This window comes from Perca flavescens, chromosome 19 (assembly GCF_004354835.1).
Source record: "Perca flavescens isolate YP-PL-M2 chromosome 19, PFLA_1.0, whole genome shotgun sequence".
Taxonomy (NCBI): Eukaryota; Metazoa; Chordata; class Actinopteri; order Perciformes; family Percidae; genus Perca; species Perca flavescens.
The window spans coordinates 21,091,825-21,116,471 of record NC_041349.1 but is presented as its reverse complement, the minus strand read 5'-3'; the positions used below and the strand labels follow the sequence as shown (position 1 = coordinate 21,116,471).

The following is a 24,647-nucleotide window of genomic DNA, read 5'->3' as shown; positions in this document are numbered from 1 at the left end:
ACGGACCTATCCGCGATCGCTCTCCTTGGTTCTGCCCAAAAGAAGAGCGCTATGGAATCTCCATTACGCACCATACCTGGGTGCGCTATAGCGCATCTCTCCTAACCTCAGGCCTATCGACTGTAAAAGTGGTCAGGAATCTAATATTTCCCCAAAACATAGTTTAGTTCTGCTCGTATAACATGAGGCCGAATATTTCACAATTCTTTTCAACTGTTTTAAGTTTTCAACAATATACAGATCAACAACACTGCCCGACAGTTTCAATCAATACTCGGCCACAGAACGTGTTCATTGACAACGTCATCTGTCATGTAAAACAAGACTCACGTTATTTCCTTACTTTAGTGTGATGATTCATGTTAAAAACATGTTTAACAAAAATAAATAAATCGCATTAATAGCCCTAAAGCATTATTGGCCATAACAAGAGAAAACCATGAGGGAAAAAACAACTTGACAACAGTAACAAGCTGTTATAGAAATAGAACTGCGCCTGCAGCTCTGTAGCGGGTTATGAATTGATTATTTTAATCCATATATCTCATATAACGACATAATACAATACAGGCAGAGTAGCCACATACCTTACTGTTATCCTCTGGCGGTCCTACACAATTAAACTCAGCAGAAGAAGTGACCGGATACTTTAGCACTGGTTGAGTTGCGGGCTCATCCACGGAAGACCGAATCACAGGTCTATATCCATAGGGGATATATCCTCCACTCGCGAGGCAGAGGCAAAGGCTATCGCACCGGCGCTGGTCGCGCTAACCGCGCTGGCCGCGCTAGCCGCGTTAGCATCCTGCGGTGTCCGAGACAAAGATGTGCTAGGCGTTGTGGATCTCAGCTCTCCTTCATCTCCTGCTTGCAGCGATGACTCTGAGACCGTTCGTGCACGTTTAAGGTACCTAAACAACGGCTGTTGCAACCTTGTCCTTTACGGGAAATGATTTTCACAATCTCAGATCACTGAGAGCTAGCCTAGCATACCTACAAGCTACATCCGATCGGAACCTCACTGTCTGCTGAACTTGCGCAGAAACATAAAAATAGACATGACCAGTTTTTTTAAATTGTTTTTGAAAACTAAACATTTAGACAATTTTAGCACAAATTATGAGATTATTTGCAGATTTTTAATAATTCTTCACCAAATTATAATATATTAATTAATTAATGTTTTTTGAGGAAATGTTTTGGGTGGGCCTGTTAAAAAGTGGGTGGGCCTAGGCCCGTCAGGCCCACCCATAACGCCGTGCCTGAATAGTAGTCACATAATACTCCTTGGGGCATTTTTGAATAATTTTACATGTTACTTGTTCATTTACTTATATGTTCCAAATAACTGAGCATATTGACAGATGTGGATGTGGATCCAGATGTGGACAATGCTACAGGATTGGTTTGAGAAGTTTCTAAGGACATGTCGACACTTTCTTTCCCATGAAACTGGGTCAGCAATGGAATCCATTGTTACTCATGTGAATCCAAGCTGACTACAACTGCTGTCCTCTGTGAATGAGCAAACTACAAACTTGTTTGATACTCAAAATGCTGGTGTTTGGTTGAGTTGAGTTGGGGCATTTTTGAATAATTTTACTTTTCATACTTTATATGCATTTTGTTCATAATACTTACATACCTTTTCTTAAAGTTAAACTATGTAGTCAGTATAGCTTTACTGTCTGTAAACAGACCATTCAAAATTGGCCCCTCGTACAGATCGCTAATCAGAGCAATCAAAGACTCTTTTCTCATGGTTTCGCAGATTATGTTCTAAAGCCCAATTATTATTATTAATGTATATTAAATTATTAGTTTTTTTTAACTATTCCCTGTTATGTTTTTGCACAATTTGTGTCATTAATGAGACAAGTTTAATGCTGTGGGATGTTTCGATGCCTGCATTGTGACATTTGTTTGATTTACAGTTGTAGACTGTGTTTTCTTAACTGTTATTTGGCACTAGACCCCAGTATGTGTGATCTGGGAGTTTAACGAGGTTAAAATGTATTCGGTCTAGGTCTTTTTCACAGAGGACATTTTGACATAACCTGACTCCGCCAGATGGACTGATTCACATTTGCTCTGCATATCCATCTGGGAACTTTCCGTTGGAGAACTTTTGGGAAGGGATGAAAATACTGGTTAGCTGATTGGATAAACCATCTGTCTATCACCACCTATGGTATATGTTTTTATATGTTTTTAAGGTATGTTGTATGTCATGTCTGTGTCTTTTGAATGGACCTTGAGTCTAGAATAAAAACGTTGATGATGATGTTGGTGATAGACGGGCCAAATCAACCAGTCAGATCAAACTCTTGCCGAAACCAGTCGGGAGAAGAGCAAAAACATCTTTTCTTCAGAGGTAAGCCTCCAGTGCCGTTTTTTTGCTCTTCTTTCAATGAAGGAATACTTTCTAATTCGGATAAAACTTGCGCGATAGCTACGCTCATCTCATCTGTGGAAGCTGCCACGTTGTTTAGACTAACAGTTGCTTCTCGTTGCGTGACACCTAAACACGCCTCAGAACCAACACTGATTGGTCGGTCGTTTGGCGAACGGCTCCAAATTGTCTCTATCTCAAGATGCCAGACTGATCTGCGAGTAGAAAACTGGAGCTTGCGAGATCAGGACGGTCTCACTAGGCTAATTTTGACATGTCACAGTCATAGACAGTATTGAAGAGGTCACAGTAGGGAAAGCGCAGTTAAAAAAAAAAAAAAAAAAAAAAAATTAGTTAAAATTGAAGTTACGACTTCAAGTCACGACTAACAACTTGGTAGCGTTCCAGGCAAAGTCACCACGAACGTTGACGTTAGCTAGCGCTAGCTGATAATAGTGATTTCTAGTCGGCGACGTATTTTGGGCTTCATTTTAAAAAACATAATCTGTAGTAGTACACAATCATATGTGTATTGTTTTGATTACAATGTGCGTAATTACTTTACATTGCCTATTTATGTATATTTATTTCTATTTCTCACTGTTAATCACCGGCGTCTGTACAGCATCAACAGGGGTTGCCATTGTTTATGTGTGTGACGTCAAAAACTGTAACTGGGAGTACAACGATCTGGTAAGCCCACCAGTTCACACAGGTAGTAACTTACGGGTTTGACTACCGTTCCAGGGCACTTTCACAGGTAGAAGGTCGTAAAAACACGGGTTACAGGTTGCCTGGAACGTAGCACGAGTTTCAGGGTCCAGCAACATGCTGGCTCACTGTCACACTGGGACACTTGAGTAGAATCATCGTTAATGTTATCAGTAACACCTGTGCTTTCTCTACTATAACAAATCATAAGGTCTGCTGTAAAAGTAGAACATGATTATGGGATTATGACCATGGAAAATTATGTTGTTCACTTACATGTTACTTTTTCATTTATTTATATGTTCCAAATTACTGAGCATATTGACAGATGTGGATGTGGATCAAGATGTGGACAATGCTACAGGATTGGTTTGAGAAGTTTCTAAGGACATGTCGACACTTTCTTTCCCATGAAACTGGGTCAGCAATGGAATCCATTGTTACTCATGTGAATCCAAGCTGACTACAACTGCTGTCCTCTGTGAATGAGCCAACTACAAACTTGTTTGATACTCAAAATGCTGGTGTTTGGTTGAGTATTCCTTTCGACATCCATACACTGATGCAAAGTGAATTGTTTACATAGAATACAGGTAGAATAGAGCAATACAAGATATGTAATATTTATCAAATGTCTGTAGCAGAGCGCTTCCAGGACTCAAAAAGTTAGCTTGAGGTGCTCTTTGGATGGGATAATCATAATGTAGAAACCAATAAGGAAACTCCAAGGCACTCTCTTTTAGAAAAATACAAAGCCTTTATTTATGGCTTAGTCATCATAAATCTTAAAGTACTCTGACGCGTTTCGGCATACAAGCCTTCGTCAAGGAGTCAATCTGATTGACTCCCTGATGAAGGCTTGTATGCCGAAACGCCTTGGAGTTTCCTTATTGGTTTCTACAAGATATGTAATGTTGAGAACTATTAAAATAGTTTTTATGTTGGATACGTTTATTTAGTCTACTCAATCAATTCAATGTATGATATACAGGGATATGTTTAAAAGGTAAATTCAAATTCATTGCAGAAGAAAGTTAGGTAAGAAAGGTGTTGTTTGTCATCACAGAATTGCCAATTACAAATTTCCTTGTTAATATAAATACAACGATTCACCTTTTTTGTTAATAGATAAATACAAAGGTTTACAGAGGGATATATTGTTTGATGTGTTGGGAATAAGATGCAATTGCAGATGGGATGATAGATGAGATGAGTTAAGGAAAGTTGTTTTTCAGACAAATTTACAAATTGAAAAATTGAAGACTGGAAAATATTCTACTGTAGCCTATATTCCAGGAGGGTGGACATCTTTTCCAGCACAGATGACATAATTACAGCTCATTATCAGGTGCGTGTGGTCACGTGGACTTTCGTGTAGCCTTCCCAATCACACGCAAGGATCTGGAGCAGCTCCCAGATGTGTGGTTTTTAAACTATTTACAGAACTGAGTTGGAGTTGGACTTCTGAAAAACTAGCTTATCGAAGAAGGAAAGCTTTGCAAAATGCCCCCGTCACAAGCGCACATGTAAACTAGGCTAGTCATTTTTTATAAACTTAAAATGAGCAGGAAGGGACTTTCGCTAGAGTTTTCTACGCCAGGTCGACAACGCACCATCAAACAAGATGAGTTGTGTCCGCTCCAATTGAATCATATCTGGATTTAAACAACTACCCAGAAACTCGCCACGAGTGTCTGCAAGATCGTATCTGGCGCCAAGACGTGATTTAAGGTAAGACTGCTTAGGCTACTTTGTTAATGTTTTGGCTGTCTCGTGCGTTTTGTTTAAAGTTTGTGCATTTGGTTGGTAGAAGTTAACCATAAATCTCTCAGGCGGCAGACTGATTGCTTGGATGGAAAATAGGCTACAAGTGTTTTCATTGGTTTTGATAAAAATAGCCTACATTGCAGACATCCAGTAGTGGAAAGTAACTAAGTACATTCACTCAAGTAGTGTACTTTCGAGGTAGGCCTACTAATTTTGGGGTAGGCCTGCAGTATTTCCATTTAGGCTACGCTTCTACTCCACTATGAGATGTATACATCTCAGAGGTAAATATTGTACGTTTTACTTCACTAGATTTATTTGATAGGCTTTAGTATAGTTACTAGTTACTTCTATGATTCAGATTATAAACACAAAATATAAATCAATTTATCAATTATTAAACATTAAAGATCACACTACTCAGAAATGTATAAAGTAATAAATTAGCTTCACATTATTTTGCCAGCTGCAACATTAAAGTGATGAACAAATCAATAATTATAATCCCAAAATGATATATATATATAGATATAGATATAGATATATAGATATATATATATATATATATATATATATATATATAGAAAAGAAAGAAAGAAAGAAATGGGCCATTGTGCATAATGCATACTTTTACATTTGGTACTTGAAGTGATGCAAATATATTTTATATATATAAATATATATAAAAATGTTTTTTACTTAGTCTTAGATTTTAAATGCAGAGTATTTCTACACTGTGGCATTACTACTTTTACTTAAGTAAAAGATGTGAGTACTTCTTCCAACACTGCAGACATTTTTGTGTCGAATGTCTGGCATTTGTTCTCTGGCAACCTTTTTTATAAGTTTTATAGGGCTACCAGCTCTTGTTAACTAACAAGAGCTAACATATTTAATTTATCTATCTTACTAGTGTAGTCCTGTTTGGCTTGACTAAGGTTGTGTGTGAACATGACACTACTGCTTATATTGTCTGGCAGTTGTCTAGTGCAGTTAAGTGAGGATACACAATTAGGCCTGTCACGATAACAAATTTAGCTGGATGATAAATTGTCCCAGAAATTATTGGGATAAACGATAATATAATGATAATGGCATAATAATGCAGGTACACCTTTTCAAAGAGCAATAAACTTTTATTTCTGAAGAATATTTAACACTGGAACTGGAGGACATTTTAAATATCCACAATAAATGAAGGAGAGAGAGAAAAAGAGACTGCGTTTAATTGCTGTTACTGTTTTACAACAAATGCGACATACCGACTTGCTCAGGTTAAGTGGTTCACCACGGTCATTCAGTTTGAATCCGAAGTGCTCCCACACTGCAGCTGTCACGTTTGGCTTTGAAACCAATTCCACCTTTTTATTTATTTATTTTTTTAATTCCTCTCAAGTAGCGTTTTCTCTGGCTATACTCCTCACGCAGCTCTTTTGCTGCACTCTGTGGTAGGCTACGCCAGGAGTCCCGCCTCCCCACACAGAGACCATGCGGCTGACAAGTGACTGACACGAGGGTTCACTCCTTGTTACACTAATGAACCGAGAGGGGTCACCGATGCACCGGAGTGGTCATCCAGTCTCTTTGTGTGTGAGAGAGAGAGAGAGAGAGAGAGAGAGAGAGAGACAAACAAACTAACTAATGTATTTCAGTGGGAAGCATCTTTTGTGAGCACAGCACGATTCTTTAGTAGTGTGTAGTATGAAAGCCCGAAAATCTTTTTTCTCGTTTTTCATGTCCCACGTCTCACGTTTCCTAAACCCAACCGTCCCGTTCTTCTTTTCCTAAACCCAACCGTCACTTTCTTCTTTTCCTAAACCCAACTGTCCCGTTTTTTCTTTTCCTAAACCCAACTGTCCCGTTCTTCTTTTCCTAAACTCAAACGTCCCGGTCTTCATTTACTAAACCCAACTATCCCGTTGTTGTCCCGTGTCCCGTTATTGTTTTCCTAAACCCATCCGTTGCGTTCTTCTTTTCCTAAACCCAACCTTGTTGTTGTCGAATCGTGCTGTGATCACGAAAGATGCTTCCAATTGAAATACATTAGTTAAAAAAATAAGCTGACCATCACGAAAAAAACGAAATAAACGTGTCCGTGCACACAAATCAATAGATTAAATTACGTGACCATTTCATGAATCGCTGTGAGACTGGGTTGCATGTCAACCTCATCCTATACTTCCAATGTAGTCACTTCCAAATTATTGGGTGTAAAATAAAAACAGCATGTTGATTATCTTAAAAAAAAAAAATCAGCATTTGTTGAACCTTGGAAATCATTACCATGTCTCTCACACTCATGGTACATGGTTGATATTTGGGCCAGGTCAAGACTGTATTTGAGTCAGTTCAATGAAACAGTTGGTGATGACTAGTGTGAGCTCTGTGCAGCAGGGCAAACATTTGGGCTTCCATTAATGTGGCACATATCTCCATTTGTACCTATAATTGTCCCGGTTTGGGGCAACCCTTGAGTTCATGAGCAGCTGTCCACTGAGAGACGGTCCCTGTGGCGAAATAAGAAACTGAGCTGACGCATTCACTGGATTAAACTTCCTGACACATCCTCCATCCACAGCTGTACAGCTGCCTAAAGGGTGCCTTGGATTGGTCTTTTAGCATATTTGGCTCAGGAGGACAGCATTTCAGTTTCTAATGCTGCTGTATTTCTGATGTGCAGAGGAGGAATGTCATACCTTCCTTTTAGTTTATGTGAACTTTCTGTGACTATTCACCTGTTGTTGCAGACTTGGCATGTGTATTCAAAGACAATTGGTCAAGGGACAAGTCACTTAAGGGCTTGGATATTAACAAGAATTGGGGAAGCATCACTCAATAATCTTGCATGTGTGACTGTTAAAGCCTTCTCTTTCAATGTAATGATAATATCAGGACATTATTGGTTCCTAAATAAGAAAGTAACTTTGAGCGCAAACTCTGTGGAGGAAATGCAGCAACTCTTCTGGTGCAGCAGAACCAATGTAAAATCAGATGATACACCAGACACAATTCTTGCTATGATTGTAAGACAAACCGGTCAAGTTTAGTTTTGAACCTGCAGGCCGATTGACCTGACTTTGAGAAGGCAGTTTGGTGACGAGGGCGTTGCCGAGGTGTGTGGGGTTGGTGGCAACCTTGCCAGCTCTCCTCTTCTTTGATTGATGGTAGTTTACAGCAAGCACTTCCCTCCCAACACTGTTGTCTTACATACTGTCCTTCCTGTCCAAAAGTTGGTCACCTATAAACAGGTGTGTTGAAGAAAACCATAGTTAACTTTAAGTTACTGTAGGGAAAATTGTGTTGAAGGAGAGCTGAAACCCTCAAACGGGATTCTGGAATCAAGCGGTTTGTATAATTGACTAAGCGGTGTGAAAAATTTAGAGGATTAAACAGATAGTTAAATGCATTTAAAGCCTGTTTTCACAACCAATTTCAGCCAGTTCTTAAAGGTTGTCATTTGAACTTTGAGTTGTAGACCTTTCTCAGGCGGCTTGCCTACTGTGAGTCGGGGCCTACATAATAAAAGACTAACCGTTAAGTATTACATTCAACTTTAAAATAACATTGGAATTTCATAATTTTGTCTCTGTCTTGCCTTGTCTTACTCACACCACTCCACAATAGAATTTTTCTGTCTGGAGTGTATGAGGTATGGTGTTTTTATTAAACTTTACTTTTCTTCTGCACATGGACATATACCTATGTGCTCAGGGTTTGTGAGATTTATCATCAGTATATCACAGAGAGGCAAAGCTAATCAATGTTAGTTTAATTCCTCATTTAATTAATGTCTACAAATTGTATCAAATCAGTTCCAAATGTAACATGAAGTAGTGCTACACCCTTCGTCCTATAAACTAACAGACTGTAAGCTGGTTGTGTTGGTAATGTGAGACTTGTATCACTTGTCACAGTGTCAGATCATCTATTGGCTTAGGGCGGTTGATGTAACCTTTCTATCGACCGCCCAAGGTTGTGCTCTCTATGCAGGAGAGCTGCATTACTAAAGTGCTTTTGACCTTTTGTGGATGTGTCATGACTTGTGAACATTCCATTACCTGAGCTTCCAAGTCCCTTGGTTTGGTTGATTGACCATTGTGTGTTTTTTTTTTTTTTTGCTCTGTACTAGTTCCAGTGATTGGCTACCATTGAGGGGTGAAAAAAAAACTAATATCGCACACATCTGTACTGACATGCTGTGCACACAATCAGTAGCATTTTCTAAAGCTATTTGCATCTACTGGATGAGATGCAGTACACAGCTCTCTGAGTTTATCTTCTTTGGCGTTCCAGGCCTTCATTCGATAATGCAGCCTATACATGAAAAGGGAGAGAGAGGGGGAACGACCTGCAGCAGCAAAGGGCCGCAGAAGTGAGGAATCTGTACATGCACCTGCTAGGGGTGCATGACATATCGACTCAATATCGTTATTGCGATATCAAGTTGCACAATATTATATTGAAAGTGTCACGATAAGTAGGCAATATTTTGTTTATATTGTGTAGGGCTCTATATATATATATATTAGGGCTGCAACTAATGATTATTTTAATAATCGATTAATCTGTCGATTATTTTTTTGATTAATCAATGAATCTGATAAAAAAAAATTAATTTACATCAACTCAATACATACATACTTGTTGTTTTAGTTAATAGTTGTGTAAAGGTAAGTAACCCAAATAGCAGATACCGACAAGACACACACACACACACACACACACACTTATTCATTAAATTATTACCATCATTGTAGTAAGTGCAAGTTAAGTTCATTTATACACCACACACTAATATATTTGTCAACAATAACTGATATGGGACAAAGCACATAATATATACATATATACAACAGATTAAAAAATGAATGGGCCAAAAAAGGCGAGTGAATAAAACCGTGTCTTTAGTCTTGCAAAGTATACCACCCCTGCTTTATTACAGTTAGCTAGAAAATGCATTTCCTGCAGAAAATGCGTGGGAATGCTGAATAGCTGAATTGCTAAAGCTAAACTGGTTGTATAGCTTAAATCCGTAAGAAGTTGAAGTAGTGAAAATAGTTGAAAAAGCGGAGTATGAAGTATGAATTTCATTAAAAAGTTAAGAGTTTATGCTAAACTGAACTGTTTGCTTTAAAGGTTGAATAATGACAAAATATGTAGAACATTGTGAGGTCTGAGTAGATTTTCTAACTGATAATGACTCACATATGCAGAAATATGAAACAAATTAATACTGTAATACTGTTAAAGATGAAAGTTGAAAAGGCTGAAAGAAGAAATATTTTTATTATCAGATATATACACTGCATAGAACGAAAAAGCATCAATCTAGCTGAGATGAGATGTGGAATATATTAGGTGAAAAGAATGGGTCTGAACAAGAAGAAAGAGAGGAGAGAGAGAGAAGAAAGGAGAGCAGGAGAGAGGAGAATAAAGAGAGAAGGAGAGAGAGAGGAAAGAGGAGAGGAAAAGAGACACAGCAACTTTGACTAAAATTGACTAAAACGGCTGAAAGTTTAAAGACTTTGTATTATTATCAGCCATATCCATTGGGTAGAACAAACAAGCATGACCCTAAAGAGCTGAAAGGTGGATATATTGCCTGAAAAGAAACGGGCTATATACATGGATGAAATCACAAATGACCCTGGAGGGAGAGACAGAAGGAGGAAGGGAGAGAGGGAGTGAAAGAGAGGAAGGGAGGGAGAGAGAGAGAGACACAGACAGAAGGAGTGATGGAAGGAGAGAGAGATTGAGAAGAATGGAGGGAGGGAGAGACAGAGGGAGGGAGACTGAAGGAAGGAGGGGAACAGAGGAGGGAGGAAGACAGAGAAAAGAGGAGGGAGGGAGGCATAGAGAGGGAGACAGGAGGGAGGGAGAAAGACAGATAAGGAGACAGACAGACAGAAGTGGAACGCAAATGATATAGACTGATGATCATAGTTAGTAGACTCCTACAGCAAGCCTGGCGTAATCAGGTAGACTGTCTGTGAAAGGGTTGTCATGGTTATTAAGGGCCTGGGCCATGTTTATAAACCTCTCTTTGATCTGTTAACGATAGCACCTGGTCTTAATATGTCTCCTGTAGCACACCGCAGCAATTCAGACACTGAGAGCAAGCTCTCAAACAAAGCCTCGGACTGGCAAAACTATAACTGCTATCAGTCAAATGACGTGATCCTGAGCACCACAAGGCCTTTGTGAACGTATCGGTATAAAATTTATATGGATAAACATAAAAATGTGGGCATATCAGCGATTTTAAAAAAGTGTTTCGCTGGGAAATGCAAAGAAAGTTCTTACAGGAGAGTGAATGGAGGGAGTTGTTACTCTTGTCGTTTGGAAGCTCAACCAGCCAAAAGTAAAAAGCATATCACAACACAGAGCAGATTTTCTGAAACTAGACAAAAATACCTACGTTTTGATGTATGAATTGTGTATGACAAGTAGATATTGTGGGCGTGAGAGCAGTTTTTAGAGAAGAGACAAAGATTATTTTTTTGAAGCTTCACCCTCTGAGCGATGACATTACTCTAACCAGCCACACACACACTCTGTTTAATCCATAAAACATCCTGAAAAGATCCCTAAACTTAAACAGGTTTTTCTCAAAAACTGTAAAAGATATCAAACTGAAAGGTAGTAGCCGGGTAGCTGAATATTTTGTGAATTTTAAAGTTTGTTTGGCGTCTGTAGGTGAAAGTATGAAGGAGTTGAAACTTTTGGGAGCGGAAGATTTGAAGGAGTTGAAGCCTGCTCTCATTGACTTCAATGTAAAAAAAAGTGTTTAAAAAACTTAAAATTTGAAAAAGTATAAATAGTAGAAAAAAAAGTTGAAGTCCCATCATTAGCTGAAAGAGCTGAACATTTGAAAAGTTGAATGGTTTAAATAGGTGAAAGTATGCAGAAGTTACAGAGAGCCAAAAAATGTACGGAAGAGGGAATAATCAGAAAAATAAAGAACAGGATAACAATAGGTGGAATGCTGTACAACAGCATTCCCCCAATGAGCTAACGCTAGCTTGTCATGCTAGTCAGCTGGATGACGAGTAAACGGCAGCACCAGAAGAGCTACTGGAGGGACGGTATGTTCCTCACTTCAGAACGGAACAGAAGTAGGATAGTGTAGTGACTTTACCCTGCTGTTGAACTCCCTTCCTCCTCATCAAGGACTCCCAACATGTTTACGTTTTAGGTGCTGACTCATCACCGTGGTGCGCCCGTGCCATGCCGTGTCGCTTTTGCTTATCTTGCAATTAACACGTTTTTGATTTATTTAGTGTGAAATGCTCCCACACCTTGGATGACTTAGGTCGTACTGATTTCTCTGCCTCCGCCTTGTGTTTCAGAATAACGTTACGTCTCTGGTCTCTCTCCGTATTTCTTCTACCCCCGCTCTGCTCTTTTCTTTTTGCTCCGCGCTCAACTCAATTTTTTTTTTTTTTTTCTCCGCGACTAGGTGCTGTAATATTTGCGCGACACAACGAATCGTTAATTAAATTCGTTGCCAACTTTTTTAGTAATCGAATTTTATCGATTCGTTGTTGCAGCCCATATATATATATATATATATATATATATATACACACACCATTTTCTATTACATAAGTACATACAGTATTGTTGATTAATACACACGAAACACATTGGTGCACCTTTTTTATACACTTAAGAATTACATTTGAAATTCTTGGAATAATTTGGGTTTAGGGTTTAAACTCACACATTAATAGATTTCAGTCATAATAATCAGTGTAATTTACAGTCTGACAACGTGTATAACCAAAGACAAAGTGACACTAAAGGCATGGTATTAAAATACCATTGCAACCTACTGAGGATGAACAAAATGGGATTTCACTATTTAAGCCTTATTTGGCTCAGTATTAGATGGGCAAAAATTTGCTGGAATTCTGCCAAGTATGCAATATAAATAAAAGTTGAGTGGGTGAAGCTATGCTCAGTGCTTTGTATCTGATATTCACTTTGGTTCACACAGAAGTAAGGTGATATTTATGAGTCATTGTATTATTTTGGGAGCCTGGAATTATTTGGAACATTCTTTTGCTCTTAACAGTTTCAAGAGGCGCAGTTCTGTGACTCTATGGCTCTTTAGTACCTCTTGTGATCACTGCTGTATTAAAGCACAAAGCAGATTTGCAAATTTTTCTTGTACCATGAATTATTTTTTCCATTTTGATTATGCCACACTCCAATGTACAGCGAGCTCGTCTGAATATCTGACGTAAAATACAACAGTGTGAGATGGAGTAAAAAAGATGGAGACTGAGAGGGAGGAAAGAAGAGATGGGGGCGTATACTCATTCATGTGATGCTATCATTAGCTCTCTTTAGATTACAGAGCTCACACTGGCCTTGCCTAAGGTAAGAATAATAAGACAAGCTAGGAAATTGGTTGGCAATGTGCTATGCCAAAGCAACACTAAAAATGCTCTTCTGTTTTTACAAACACGTTCATTCCAACAAAAAATGCCACGCTGACAGCTGAGTTTGTGGGGCAAGCACCAATGTGAACTCGCTTGTCACAAACAATTATATTGGAGTGAAGTTTCCCTGTCCTCAGAGGTCACATCTCCTCAGGCTCAGACTGAAAGTGATGGAGAACAGTGACAAAATCATTTAAAAGTCCAGGTCCCCAAGCCTTAACATCAGCTTCATGGTGGCCTAACCACAGCTATGCAGCCCCCAGTGCAACCATACAGTAGTCACAGCTTTGAGTATGTAACTTTTAGTCATGCACTGCTGTATCAGGATTGAGGTCACATGTACATAGAGTCATGCTGGTGTGGTGCATTTTAAATATTCCTCACATCCAACATACAGTACAGATCCAAGACCTCTGAGCATTCAACATATTTCCATAACTGCAGGCCTTAATGTGTAGAATTTGTTTTCCTGACTTCTATTGAAAATCTAGCAATGTCTGTAAAAGTGGCAGCTCCTCTTTAACTAATCACAACTGGGAATGATATAAAATATGAGAGGATGGAGGGTAATTCATTACATACATTGCTATCAATTATTTGTCAAGTCATGGAGGTACTTTGCATAATAAGAGTCCTACAAAGGGATCCTAAAGGAATGTGTCAGGACTGATGGATTCTAATTGGACTGATATTTTGGAGACATTCATCTTAAAGGTCCTGATAGATAAAATATCTTCTCCAGGAAGCTATAGAATATTCTTAGCCAACACAGTAAGAGTCATGATAAACATAGTGATATGGACAACCTAAAGACATTGTCAGTTAAGCGGCAAATTAACAAAGTTTTGCTGGAGGACTGCACACATCTACACTAATTGGATAACCAGAGGCTGGGTTGCTGTCACATATGAGTCCCCACTGCAGAATTTCCCTCCATCTATTTAGCTTATTGGGCAGTTTCATGCACATTGACCCTCTTACTGTATATGAGCTCACAGGTGAGAAGGGACTGACAAAGGAAAAGTTTTTTCCAGCCCAGTTATTTTCTCATTCATTTGCACATTGAGAAGTCACAGTTGACCAAGCATTGTAAGCAGTGGCTTAATGAGATGGGATTACTCATATGCCTTGCCAGAAAATGTTTACATGCTGTGTAATCTGAGCCAAGCCGTACTGTGCAGCGAATTCCCAAACCAAATGACATAACAATTTAAAACGGTACGGTTGTTTTTTTGTCAGTATATAATGCATCTTTTTTGTTTTTGTTTTTATTTAAAGTGCCCATATTATGAAAAAAATCACTTTTTCTGGGTTTTGGGGTGTTGTGTCTCTGGTGCTTCCACACGCATACAAACTTGGGGAAAAAAAACATCCATGCTGTTTTGAGGGAGATACGGGTTTCTGAATGTATCCTGCCTTCAGTCTCCGGGTTAGCTGTTCAAAATCTGCAGGGCTTTCTACGTCACTAGCTGAAACGAAGGGGCTAACCCTAGCATGCTAGCGCTAGCATGCTAGCTCGTTCTCAATGGCAAAACTGCTACAACACACACTAGTTCACCATAATCTAAAAGAACTACTTACATGTCCCTGTTCGGCAGGTATTCCACGCAAAGTTGGAAGTGCGCCCTCGTTTAGAAGAAGTCTCCAGGCTAATTGCTGCCTTGTAACTGACCAAAGTTGTTTAAACAGCTAGCTAGCTGATATGATCCTTACTACTGCGCATGTGCGACTGCCAACAAAGATGTTACAGCAGTGTGATGCCTACTCTGTAGCTAAAAGAGAGAACATTAAACCATGTAAACCTATTCTGGTACAACCTAAAAATATAATTATGAACCTGAAAATGATCATAATATGGGCGCTTTAACAGTGACTCGTTGAGATCAATTATCTCTTTTACAAAGGAGACCTGGCTTAGCTAAAGTTTATGCATCAGTATAACCACTACACTGAACATTCTCAGCAAATCAAAATGTAAGAGAATGAAGTCATTATGAGCCTAGGTAATGCCATGAGGGCCCCACTAATGCAAGGCAGTGTCCACACCATTCCTCATCCACTTTTCTTCAGCGACACAAACCAACAGCATAGCAGAAGGATGACTTTGTTAGACCGCTGTGGCTGACGTCTTTCTTTTGGCCTTGCCGTGGTTGCCACTGTTGACCTGCATTAGCAGAGCCTCATCTGCTTTGGCATCAAGCACTTTATTGTTGGCTTCCAGGACCAGCCAGACAGCACTGAATATCTTGCCCTGCCAGTAGCAGTGATTTTACTTCTGGTGATGAACTGCACTGTGACAACAATAGTAGTAGTTTGGTGGTGATGCTTCAAAGCCCAACTTTTGCCCCAGTCTAGACAAACTGCCCTGCTTCCCACATTTGCCTTGCTTAAAGCTATAGTGCGTAGTTTCTGTCTCCCCCATGAGGATTTCTAAGTAATGACAACACTGTCGGCGTGTCCACAAGCCTTATGTGATCGCGCACGTGCCCCCACCCCTGCCCCACACAGATGCTAGTAGCCACAGAGGACACGGAGGATTAAAAAAAACATGATGGACTCTTCAGAAGAGGTAATTATCTTCACTTGAGTTTCTGCGAGGGAAAGTCACCGGACGACACAATCTTCTGAACACAGCCATACTGAGAAATGCAGAGAGTTGTGTGGAGCTGATATGCTTGATTAGCTTTGTAGCAACTCATTTGGCAATGGCTTGAATGTAATGGACGTTCATTAATATCAAAATGTTACGCACTAAAGCTTTAACCATTAAGGGCCAAAGGGTACCGTGGCTAACTTGCAGGCTAACTGGGATCCCCACCAGCCAGAGATTGAGAAAGAATGACTCCATACACTCCTGTATGGAGTCATTCTTTCTCAAGACCCAGCATGTTTGACACCCAGATTGCAGTCCCAGCCCGGTGACTGACTGCGTGACCACCCTCCCAACAGATAAAATGCCGAGCCCAAGGCAGCCAAATAGATACATTACACATAATTACTGGAGCAGTAATTAACATTGTTTCTGTTCTATTAGTCCGCCACTATTGTGATTGTGCAATCTTGCATGATAATGAAATTAATCTTGATTTGTTAGTTGGTAGGTCATCATAAAAGTATCTATAAATGCAGGAGACAGCCTTAGCAAAGAGGCCTGTGTATTTATTGAGCAATGGTCTAATGCTGTATTTGGATTAACATTGGCCCACTCAATTTATTAAATGAGACAAGCATGTTAGTATAGTGGGTTCCCAGCGCAAAGGGCTTCTGCAAAAGAAAGTTAAACCTAGCTCAACTTCTGCAGCATTGCAAGTGTTGGCCAGTCAAATACATGCAATCAAACATTCCTGTTAGACTTCTTTGTATGGCCTACTCTTGCTGTTGACCTGGTGATTTCTTAGACCAGGATAACACAAAATGGACTGTCTGGATTTTATTCTGTCTCCTCACTTTTAAGTAGACTCAAATACAGACTTCCATATATACAAGTAGAATTAAAAGGTTAACTAGGTCAGCATCTTGCAAGGTTACAACCGTTGGATCAGTCAATGATTAGAAACATGAGGGAGCAACATTCCTAGAAATGTCACTTTAATAGATCTTACATAACTGCAATTCAATCAGGAGAGACTTCGTTACATATTTGTAAGTTACTAAGTGCAAAGTAAGAACATACATAAAACTGTGGAGATTAGACTCTATCTTAGAAGGGAGATATATTTATATATTTATTTATTTATTTATTTCAGGTTTAGAGAAAAAAAAAAACCAAAACATATTAGAGGTCAACCGATTTATCATACCATACCGTTGCTGGAGCGGTTGAGAAGCGCGCGCTGTCATTCATTACACAGTACGTGAGAGCTGAGAAGGGTCTGCTGGCATCATGCATTACAATATCTGCCTCTAGAGGCATCACTGATGCCTCGTGTTTATTTTTGAGAGCACGTGCTGTGCGGAGAAGGCTGACATTAGATGCGCGTTTAAAGCATCGACAGCAAAAAGGTATGTGTACAGTACATTTTGTCATATCATTATAAAGTTATTAATTTGTTGAATAGATGCTGCATTAGTAGAGAAAGAACAGCACAGTATGTTTGTTTGCTTTCGAGGCTGAGATGACGCTAAACATTAGTAGTAGGCTAACTTACCTCAAGCGGTTAAAACACTGACAAAAATAAACGCAAGTCCGACCCAAATGGATCGTCCACGATCCCAAACGGCACCTCTGATTCATATTTAGATAATTTAATAACAGTTAAACGTAGAGACTTACTGATTGCTGCAGCTAAAAGCTAACGGATTAGCCGTCACGGGGGTGTCTTTCTAGCCTTTACAGGTGATTTTCTATCCAGCCTGGAACTTGTGCCTTTTTTCCTGGTTGTTGAGCATTAAATCCAAACTGTTACATCCAAGATTTAGCCACTTGATGTCCATAATTCATCACGTTTTCGGTCATTTCTGCCGCTAACTCCGTGCTACCGACAAGGGAATCTCCCATGATGCCTTTGTTTGTTTTCAACCAATGGGAAGGCAGGTCCGTCACACATTACGCCTTATATGGGCATCCAAGCGAGAACAGAGAGTATATAGTGGGAAAGATAGATCCCTCCAGGTCAGAGATTGTCTGTTACCATTCTAAACCGTTCTACAGAAAAGAATGGCGTCACTGTTTTGAGATTTGGCATACATTTGGGCCTTTTTTGAAGAAATGTAAATAGTTTGTCCTTTTTATATGAATTATAATGCTCATTATGTTTATTTTTGCACTGGATGACTCCAAATATGTAGGAGAACTGTTTTAGACAACACGCGTGCTTGTGTAGCATTGCTGTGGGTGTATCAATTCTAAATACTATCGGTCGATTAATCGGTTATCGGCAAATACGGCCCAACCTAGGTATCGGTAAAATCCACTATCGGTCGACCTCTAAAACATATCCCCCCCAATGGAGTCTAGACACTGGTGGTGGCGACTAAAAACCCGTAGACGGGATGAAAAACCAAAAGGGAGCCGGGAGAAGACAGAACACCGTGGTCGAAGAAGCCTGGAGGCAGAAGGGGAGGAGGCGGGTCACACTCTCGTCTGAAAAGACAACTGACAGAAGCAGGAGAGAGAACAGATTTAAAACATGGTAGTCATGCTGTGATTGGCTTGAACATATGTGCCCGTTTCGGATTGGTTTACATGAACGGAACACCCACCAAACAGCTGATCAGTTTGAGAGAGCGAGATAACGTGAATGAAGTCTCCCTGTCAGAATTTACGCTGAGCTACATTAGTGACAAGGCAAAAAAAATCACACTGATAGCTACTATTTGACTCATACAGTTGATAGCATACATAACAGACAAGGCATACATTCTGCCTCATAGTGACTTGGACAGAACTAAATAGTAAATTGAGTTTATTTAATTTGTAGTTAATACACAATTTCATAAGTCATTCTCCATCTAGTATTTGTCTACTTAATCTAAAAATAATAATAAAAAACCGTAAATGCTTAAAAGTCAAAACTGCTTGCACTCTGTGTTCTGTGACTACAAAATGAGCACCTGGGATGCCTGAGCAGCATTAGGAATCCTCCTTAACCTACAGAAGCATGCTTTCACGTGCCATTCACCTGTACAGTCGTTTTTTCAAAGCTTTTTTCCACTTCATGCCATTTTTGAGGAAAGGACATTTTGTTTTCCTCCACTCAGCCTAGTGCTTAAAGTGTTTGATAGAGATAAGAACATCTGCATATTGAATATCTTCCACCCTTTTTATCCTCCCAGAAATATCAGGCAAAAACATTTACATGATTGCCCTTTACTTTTTTGCAGCTATAAAGGGTGAGATGCTATTTTCAATAGCTTTAGTTCAAGCAAAATTTAATTCACACCCAAAGGACTACATTTTAGAAGTAGATCTCAATTACTGATCAATAATTAACAATCACTGCAAGCAGACAATCGCAAGAGAGAATGCTATTTGAGATAAAAGCACATGGCCAATGATTTTAAAAAATTCATCCGAGCATCAGCATAGCTGGGTGAGTCAACACATAAAACACGACAAGACAAATTATCCAGAATAGAGTAACAATGTGGAATAAGTTGAATATTTTAGCTGCCTCTCGCAACATTGGACATACTACTTTAACAGATAATCATGACATTTAACAGAAGCTTAGAAAAATGGCTGCACAACTGATAATAGCATGACATTCGGGCTACGATATTAACTGGCTTTCACATCCTGAAACATCTTCATTAAGGTGATTTTGGCACTGGTACAGGGCAAGTTATTGTTTGTTTAGGGACAGTTGTTAAATGTTATCTGCTCTGTTTCAGCAGTTATTCATTCACCTCGCAAAAAGTCAAATTGCACCACCAGATGTTTCAGTCTGCTCAGTATTGATTTTCACCCAGAACAAGAATTGCTGCTCCATTGACATTATGGATTCACTGGACAAGAACTTAAATACTTAGCTGTGTGGCCATACACTAAGACTAGTGAAGGAGTGTGCATATCAATAACAACATTGTTGTATAGGAAATAGGGTGTATCTGGATATCAAGTGATGTAGGCATTGATCCTGTACATGTGCCACACAAGTGACCACAAATGGATCCCTAACTTTCAGGGAGGCTACTGAATGTACTAGTACAAAAGAACTTCACCTGCTGTTACGACAAACCAATAGTAATTTCGAATAAACCTTGAACAAAACAAAACTCATGTTATTTGCTTGTATGGCAGCAATGTTCAGAATCACAAATTTCAATAAGCCTCCATTTCATATAAAAGCTGTTTTTAGTCCAGAGCTGCTTAAATTGATTAAGATCATCATTGTAGTTAAACCCCAATACTCTTAAGTATTGTTCCTAGTACTGTGGACACATATATACAAAGACCAATGTGCACAATCTGGTGACTATGCATTTGTAAATGAAAAGCTACCGTTTTCTCATATGCACTGTGTGTAACAGCTCTATCACTTCATGAGATGGCATATTCAAACCTCTGGCTTTTCTTTTTATGAAAGAATATGGCTTACACATTAATTATTATTCACACACAAACCGGTTTAGTGTTTATCATCCCCTAAATCATAGGCATTTAAAGTGAAGTAAGAGGTAGAAGTGATTTATATCCTGTCTGATGCAGGTTTGGATGAGTGAGTCTGATAGTATCAGATTTATATTGTACTGATCCTCTCTCACAGAAATGTAAAAAACTCTTAACTTAGCATCTCCCACTTTGATTTCCCCCAACAAATGCTCTGTGTGCTCCCTTTCCCTATCTCTGTCTCAACACATTGCTTAACATTAGTGCTCTCCTAGATATTGATTATTGTGTGCTCCCCTTACAGCCCTAGGAATGACCAGCGCTCCAATTAGCTTCACCCTTGGGCCTCCAATCCCTTAACTTTGGAGCCACTGCTACCATGTGTACCTTGCTGCAGATCAGCAAACTTTACCTAGTCTTTTTCCTTGGAAAACTGAAGTTACTACTAGCATCACACTACAATGTATACGTTTAAATGTGGCCTCTGCTTTAATGTTAAATGGTTGAAGTGTAGCTTATAGCCTTGGATCCCTTACCTTGCACGGCAGCTGGATTTTTGCAATATTATGAAATCACTGGATCACACAAATTGTTTGTCTGGACCATCGTAGTCAAGATCTAAAACACAATTCACCTTTCAGTACTCTAGCAGGCAGCAGCTACTCAGCATGACATGTCTTCATAATGATGGCTGGTGTCTCCTCGTGGTGTGCACAGAAATCCAGCTTGAGTGCTGAACTGTTTAGGATCTCTAGTGTAATCACTCTCACGCCACTGACCAAAGTTTTTCTGTAGATCTCAAGTTGATGGTCTTCTTCCGGCAGAACCACAGTCCATAACCAAGCACAGAGACTTCCACCTGGCATATGGATAAATCTTAAAGGAGAATTCCGGCCAATTTTTACATGAATCTTGATTGCTATAAATAAGCTCGTAGAGGTAGCTGCAGCAACTCCAGTTTGCTAGGACCGATTCAGGTCGGGTTTTTTTTAATCAAAAGTACTCTCATATTTATAGTGATCAAGATTAAGTTAAAAGTCGGCCAGAATTTTCCGTTAACGAGTGCCACGATGCATAATTTCACCAGATCCCCAGCTGTAAACTGATATACACCATACTTTGCTCTTCCGCTGTTAACTTCCACGGTGTAGACACAGAGTCAGATACACACTGTACAGGGCTCCTATCTGTGTGCAGCACAAGGCTGCTCGGGTCAACCTTGTCCAAGAAGAAAAATCCCTTTGCATAAATATGACCCTCGTAGCCTGACTTCAGACCAACAGCAGACAGTTTAATGCTATGACTTAAGGTGTAGCATTTGTACCATCTGTCAGCAACGACCTGAATAAGCTATCCAACTATCCTCAAGTTCCCACCACAACCTTAGTCCATGATCAAGGTACTCAGCAGACAGCTTTTGGTCAAAATGACTGCAAATCCCTAAAGCATACTATTTGGCTAATCTCTGAAGAACAACCTTGGTCCAGCACAGATGCCAATAGACAAATGTGTCCTTCTCCTCTTGACTTGACGGCCTTCAAACATTGTGATAACATGTTAGATGGTCAAGCTAGAAAAGGCTAATTCTTTACATGAATTAAGTGAAAATATAACATAAAACATTACAACGTTGACATCTCTACATGAAGAGCTATGGAGTAAACAAACTCACTTGGGTGTGAGAATGCAACAATAAAAATGCTAGATAATTAGTTTCTGTTCAGTCCAGTTAAAAAAGAAGCCATGCAAACGAGTGTCATCAGAGCAACATATGCCACAGAGGTTGGCCACCACAGCAGAGACTCTTATTAATTGCCTGTCAGATGTGGTTCTCACGTGTGGCCATGGCAGATGGCCTACCAGGCTCACTGAGGTGGCTCCTTGCCTCACTGTGTGGCACCTTTCAGTTACATAGAGATAATTGTGCTTGGCCATTTTAGTCGTGCATCTGGATGCACAAAACTCTTAATTACCACGATGAAGATGTTCAGTTTAAAGTAGTTTTTTTTTGTCAATATACTATACATTTTTTATAGTGCTTTCAACAAAATATACTGTATATAGTTATATATGACCTCTTTTATACACAGTATTTCCTGGCAATGTGTTGATAGGGAGGTTCATCAAATCCCGTGAAAGACTTCACGGGCAATGTGCTGATAGTGCCTGTTGGAGAGAACTAATCAATTCAAAGGAAAGACATTGAAACACAATACATAATTGAATCTGTATATCAATAAAACGCACAGTTTTAAGACTGAATAATTCAAGAGCTCTTCCACATATTTGATATAGGATTCCAGGAACAGTGTATTTTAAAGAGTTGATTTCAGATGTAAACATGTCTGAGAATTTAAGGTTACAGTTAGTGATGACTGCTTGATTTAGATCTTTATCAATATGTAGCATAAAAAATGAGCATTTGTACGTTTGTCTTACTTTCTTTTTTGTATTTAGACATAAATGCATAGACAATGATATGATTATATATATATATATATATATATATATATATATATATATATATATATATAAAATAAATAAATAAATAAATAGTGTGTGTGTGTGTGTGTGTGTATATAAGGGATGCACCGAATTGAAAATTCTTGGCCGAAACCGAAAGAGGAAACCAAGACCAAAACACCAAAAGAAATTATGCCAATTATTAGTACCATTGCATTTATGACTGTGTACTAACTTTACTAAAATCAAGGCATTGCAATTATAGAAATTAATATTAAAGTTTAATTAAAAAATATCTAGCAGAAATATGGCTACAATCTGATAGTCACATACAGTATATAGTAGCCTAAGAACAGAATAGCTTACCTATTATTATTATTATTATTATTATTATTTTTTTTTTTTCTGCACTCTGATCTCCTGCTCCGTGCGCTGCTCCGTCTCCACGCGGGTTCTCCGCATCCATCGCGGCCTGGATCATTTCTCGTGCGCCCGGCTTTATTTCCACCGTGGTCCGTCTCAACCTCTTAGGAGGCGCTTTGCAGGTGGATCGAGTACTGACACACGTGCAGGTCGCGGTTTCTGTTTGCATCATCACAACATTTCGGCCGATCAAATGTTTCGGTGATAAAAGTATTTTGCCTGAAAACCTTTTGGCGATAAAATATATATATATATATATATATATATATATATATATATATATATATATATATATATATATATATATATATATATATATATATACACACACACACACACACACACACACACACATGCAAACCAAAGCATTGAGAACTTTTTAAGTGTACAGACAGTTTATTATAAAGACATTAGTGTTCGTGTTTACATTTGGGCTGCCATCTCAGAAAATCATCATGTTCATCAGTCATGAACAGTTGAATCACGAACGCGGTGTTTGAGCTGTGTTACTGGTTACTGGTTGTAGTTACATTTTTTGAGAGGCGCACGTCAGGCTACGGTGTAGGGTCCGGCGTAGGTACGTGGAGACACTGACCTACGCCGGACCCTAACGTAGCCACACCGTAGATTTTACGCAGAAGCATAAATTATGCTTTAGATGTTTTACTTGTGTTTAGAAAACAAGCAAGCATTTGATACTGTGGTATCTTAATTTCTCTGCTCTGTCTTGATGTTAACAAACTGGGATGAATTTCTCTGCCGACATAAAGGGAACGCTCCAATCCCGGTGCATCTCTCTGTGTTCTCTGCTTTTTCTTGAATCAGATCATGATGGGAGAAAAACATCCATCCGTCTCACACATGACAAGAGAGTGAAAAAGATCCTTTCATGTTCCCTGACAAAATAACCAGAGATGTTTGAAATTATACGTGACAGATATTACTAGGATAAATGTTATTACTCAGTGATATTTCTGAAGTGGTTTCACGTTAAACTGTAGCATCAGCTGTAGGCAAAGGCATGTAATAAATTGAATACTAACCTTGTTCATGAGTGAATAGCATAAAATAGCATAATGTGTCACACTGTCAATGTAGTAGTGAGTCTTGTCCTTCAGAAAACCAATCTTTGTGTTTACACATATCTGGCCTTAAATTCAACAGTGAAAATAGTTACTCTGCTGCACTGGGGAACACCTATTTTCTTTCCCTGCAAACGTCTGCTCGAGGTCAGATGTACATCACCACAGAAACAAATATATTGACATTGATTCCCTATAACCTTCCTCTCATGCTACTACCACCATTGAGCCCCTACCAAGTGTAACCAGATCTCAAAATTGACCACCCTAATCTGATCTTTTCCATGAAAATGGAGCCTCTGTTTACTTGT

The 24,647-nt window shown here is 39.1% G+C and overlaps 1 protein-coding gene across 2 annotated transcripts in view; it reads left to right on the top strand.

The window, feature by feature from the left end:
- Positions 1–24,647, top strand: part of LOC114545730 (5,6-dihydroxyindole-2-carboxylic acid oxidase) — a 148,614-nt gene that overhangs the window by 6,987 nt on the left and 116,980 nt on the right. The window contains exon 1 of one of the 2 annotated variants that reach the window (XM_028564205.1): positions 4,444–4,834. The exons of the other annotated variant lie outside the window; for it this stretch is intronic. The gene's annotated coding sequence lies outside the window, so the exon portion shown is untranslated. Of the gene's footprint in view, positions 1–4,443; positions 4,835–24,647 lie in introns of those variants that run through there. 2 annotated transcript variants of the gene reach the window in all.